At 41.0% G+C, this 5,000-nt stretch overlaps 1 protein-coding gene across 2 annotated transcripts in view; it reads right to left on the minus strand.

The window, feature by feature from the left end:
• Nucleotides 1-4,382: 4,382 nt before the first annotated feature.
• The window catches only part of LOC131348482 (neuronal migration protein doublecortin-like), a 31,786-nt gene continuing 31,168 nt past the window's right edge, over nt 4,383-5,000 (minus strand). For both annotated transcript variants that reach the window (XM_058383490.1, XM_058383489.1), the window contains one exon: nt 4,383-5,000. This exon is cut by the window's right edge and continues 552 nt beyond it. The gene's annotated coding sequence lies outside the window, so the exon portion shown is untranslated.

Consider the following 5,000-nt stretch of genomic DNA (forward strand, 5'->3'; position numbering starts at 1 on the left):
TGTGGCCATGGAAGTGATTGGAACACCTGATTCTGATTATTTGGATGGGTGAGCGAATACTTTTGGCAATATAGTGTATCTTCTCTCTTCTCACTGACCGGCTCTGAGCAGGTGAGCAGATTAACATGGAGTCCAGCCGTAATGTACCTTTTAACCACTAGGCGGAGACAAACTACAATAAATAGCAGTAACAGTCTCTCTCTCTCTCTCTCTCTCTCTTTCTCTCTCTCTCACACACACACACACACACACACGCTGTATGAACGGAACATATAAAGATAATTATATTTATATAAGATCTGTTAGTCCAGTGATGATGTAATGATGAGTGTAAGTGGAGGATGTGACTCAGGGCTCAGTCACACTCCTGAGTTTCCTGAGTGTTTAGGAGAAGTGAACAGGACTGAAGTGAAACAGCATCAGGACACTCGTCTCTTCTGTGACTCTGATTTAGAATTAAATACTATTAATTCAGGTGTAATTATTTTTTCAGGAGGCGTAACAGACTGAATGAATGAGCTGCCAATTTTACCATGGCAACCACCTTTGTTGGGGGGTGGGGGTAAATAGTAGAGTGGGATGGTTTGAAGTTTTTTGTTATTTCTCCTTTGTTGTTATTCATAACTCTATCTGTCTGTCTGTCACTCCCTTTGTGTCTCTCTTTCTCTCTATTTGTTGCCTAGTGCTATGCCACTCTCTCAATCTTGCACTTTCTCTCTATTTTTTCCTCTGCCTCATGTCTCTCTCTGTCTGTCTCTCTGTCTGTCTTTTTGGTTTGCACTCTCTTTCTGAGTATCTCTCTCTCTGTCACCCTATCTCTCTCTCTCTCTCTCTCTCTCTCTCTCTCTGTCTTTCTGGTTTGCTCTCTCTGAGTGTCTCTGTCTGTCTTTCTGTCTCTCTGTCTGTCACTTTGTCTCTCTCTATCTCTCTCTCTCTCTTTCTTTCTTTGATGGAACAGACTTTAGTTGTTTTTGAAAAAGGACCCCACCCCCAAACACACACACACACACACACACACACACACACACACAGGAAGTGTGTTACAGTGAAGGTAAGATGGCTTTTATTCCTCACTGTTGAAGCCCAGACGTTTGTTCATTGTGTGGTTTTGAAATCTTTTTCCTGGAAAACAAAAACAAATCCATTTTTTCTGCATCTTCTAGAGAATCAGAGACGCCACCTGCTCCTGGAATCCCTGCCAGTGACACACACACACACACACACACACACACACACATCGCTGTTAATAATAACTGCCCCTTCATTAGAGCGGCGTCTCGTCTTTTCAGCACAGGAAGTAGATGATGAGGGAACTGAATAAAAAAAGAACCTTTTACTAAATATTAGAGATTATTTTGATGTTTTTTTTCAGACTTTTCTCTGTTTATTAATGTGTTCAGATGATTGTGATCTGAGAAGAACAGAGTGAAATAAGGCGAGCTCAGTGACCTGAAAGACTCACGCTGTCACTTTCAGCATCAGACATTAAACCTTAAACCAGAAGAGTTTTACATCAATGTAGAAGAACATGGATGCTGGTTGGTGATGCGGTCATTGCTGGTTGGTGATGCGGTCATTGCTGGTTGGTGATGCGGTCATTGCTGGTTGGTGATGCTGTGATTTAAAGGTGAATGTGTTGGACATTTGGCTTTCATATTATATTTTATTATGCTAATGCTAAATTTAGCAAATAAACAAATGACTGCTTGAACAAAACTCTTTAGATCTGGAGCGACTCTCTGTCCAGATTTATTCTCAAACAAATTCACCATCACCATAGACACGGTCGCCATGGTAACACTTACTGTGAATGGACCCATCCGTCACTGGACATGTAAAAATCACCAGTTTCATACGCTAATGATTAAAAATGGTGTTTGAATAACATCTCATTTTTTATTGAAAATTGAAGTTGATACACAGAATGACATCATCACCGAAACAAGCCACGATGACACAGCAGGAAATACATCATCATCATCATCATCATTAGAGAGGAAGTCTAAAATTTATCCCCAAACTGAAGAGAGCAAAAAGTGTGTGTGTGTGTGTATACTGTGTTAAGAGTACTCTGTTCACCTAAAATACTACAGACCCTCTTCACAGAGAGAGAGAGAGAGAGAGAGAGAGAGATGGAAAGAGAGCCAGATGTAGTGTAGAATAGATATAGAGTGAGACAGTTTGAGAGAAAGACAGATTTACATATTTTGACCAATTTCTATAAACAGCAGACAAAGAGAAGGCACCACAGGAGGTGAGACAGGTTCACACAGTAATGTTAATGAGAATGATTAGTTGTGTGACAATTAATCACTTTCACATCACCAAATTAACCAGATTAATGAGATTAACTAATTTAACCAAATTAACCAGATTAATGAGATTAACTAATTTAACCAAATTAACCAGATTAATGAGATTAACTAATTTAACCAAATTAACCAGATTAACGAGATTAACTAATTGAATCAGATTAATCAGACTTCTCTTCAGTGATCTGTTCGTCCCCTAGATGAAGGCAGCTGAAGGACAGACAGCAGTGAAGGTCCTGAATTTGGACGAGTGTAAGAGTTAGAATTCTGGTGTATGATGTCACAATTAATGAAGCGCAGGAAATTAAGGAGACACAAAAGACACATGCCAAATACTGACCATCACACACCATATACTGACCATCACACACCATATACTGACCATCACACACCTGCTGGAGTCCTTGACATTAAACACTGTGAGAAATTCTTCTTTTTCACATTTATATCATTTTATTGTGTTGAAATTGAAACAGGAAGTGGTTATGACATTATGCCATTATACAAGAGGCAGAGGATTTTTTTTGTATTGTTTGTGTGTGTGTGTGCGTGTGTGTGTATGCGTGTGTGTGTGTATGCGCGTGTGTGTGTGCGTGTGTGTGTGCGTATGCGTGTGTGTGTGCGTGTGTGTGTATGCGTGTGTGTGTGTGTGCGTGCGTGTGTGTGTATGCGTGTGTGTGTGCGTGTGTGTGTGTAGGGGTGTGTGTGCGTGTGTGTGTGTGTGTATGCGTGTGTGTGTGTGTATGTGTGTGTGTGTGTGTATGCGTGTGTGTGTGTGCATGTGTGTGTGTATGCGTGTGTGTGTGTGTGTGCGTGCGTGTGTGTGCGTGTGTGTGTGTATGCGTGTGTGCGTGTGTTTGTGTGTGTGTGTATGCGTGTGTGTGTGTGTGTGTGCGTGTGTGTGTGTGTGTATGCGTGTGTGTGCGTGTGTGTTTGTGTGTGTGTGTGTGCGTGCGTGTGTGTATGCGTGTGTGTGTGTGTGTGTGCGTGCGTGTGTGTGTGTATGCGTGTGTGTTTGTGTGCATGTATGTGTGCGTGCGTGTGTGTGTATGCGTGTGTGTTTGTGCGTGTATGTGTGTGTGTATGTGTGCGTGTGTGTGTGTGTGCGTGTGTGCGTGCGTGCGTGTGTGTATGCGTGTGTGTGTGTGTGCGTGCGTGCGTGTGTGTGTGTGTATGCGTGTGTGTTTGTGTGTGTGTGCGTGCGTGCGTGTGTGTGTGTGTATGCGTGTGTGTTTGTGTGTGTGTGTGTGCGTGCGTGCGTGTGTGTGTGTATGCGTGTGTGTTTGTGTGTGTGTGTGTGCGTGCGTGCGTGTGTGTGTGTATGCGTGTGTGTTTGTGTGTGTGTGTGTGCGTGTGTGTGTGTGTGTGTGTGTGTACCAAGCATGAAATCAATCTGTTAAAAAAGACCATCCGTTCCTACTGATTGATTTATACACATGAAAGTCTGAGCTCGAGATCAGATCGGCTCATAAGGTCAGATAAAAACACAAAGAATTATAAAGGTGAATATTAATCAGCAGGAATAATGAGGACGAGTGTGGAAGTGGTCAGGTCAGGTCAGATTAGTGTCAGACTCCTGAATCAAATCAAATCAGTGTTTAATATGAGTTTTAGAGGATTTAGCCATGATCATTAGCATCAGCAAAGAAACGTTGACATTCCCGTTTTTTTCTCCGTAAGAGAGAACACACCACCATGCATTAGAACAAACAAAAAACAGACATTTTTTCCCAAATGTTTTCAGTTTCAGAGAAAGTAGAAATGTTTTTTTTTCTTTTTCAGTTTTACGTGAGTTTCTATCTCTAGAGCGAGACTCATGCCGATATATACACCGCCACCAGAATGTAAAAAAAAAATCCTTCAATCCTTCAGACCTTCACTTTACTTTGGCTTTCTTCTAAAAATTCTCTCCATCATGCTTTCAGTTCTTCACTGCAAATCCCTCGTTCAAGAAAGGAAAAAAAACAACCTAAGGAGACATTTCTTTTTAATCTCAGGGTCATGAATGTGCTTATTATTGTCTAAAGGTTCCTAATCTTATGGCTTTGGCTGGAAAGTTTTCTTCTTGCATTTCTTTTTTTTAATTTTTTTTATTGTTTTTCTATTTTTTTTTTTTTTTATCGTTTTGCTTACTTAACCAAGAAAGACATGAATTTTTTCCCCTTTTCCTGTAAGCTCAGGTTTCATAAAGAGGTGAAAACGCTGAATCGGCTGGACGCGGGTCAGGACTCGGCATGTGCTGATGATCGATTCTACACGATATTCCATAATTCCTGCTTTAATTAACAGTCCAATTAGAGGAATTCACTTAGTAAAACTGGCCTGTTTGTGTCTAGGTAGCTCAGGTTAGTTGTCTCACTCGTGTCTCCTGTCGTTAACAGTTTAGAGAGGAGTTCTGAGTAAACAGACGTCACATGAAGAAGAGTGAGGAGTAAAAAGCTACATGGAGCTACAGTACTGTGATAAAATCGTAACCCTGTTATCTGATAATGGCATTAATTCAGCACATGCCTAGTCAGGACTGAAAGAAAAGACTGCTTTCGATTTGTTTTAAAAGCACAGCGAGTTATTAAATACAGCCAGAGTTACAAAAAAAGATGAATAAAAAGTGTTTTTGTACAAGTCGGAATAAGAGAAGGAACTTCGTTTGCTGCTCGGAATTCGCGGAGCCAAGCGCTGAAAGAATGT

This window comes from Hemibagrus wyckioides, linkage group LG28, assembly GCF_019097595.1.
Source record: "Hemibagrus wyckioides isolate EC202008001 linkage group LG28, SWU_Hwy_1.0, whole genome shotgun sequence".
Taxonomy (NCBI): Eukaryota; Metazoa; Chordata; class Actinopteri; order Siluriformes; family Bagridae; genus Hemibagrus; species Hemibagrus wyckioides.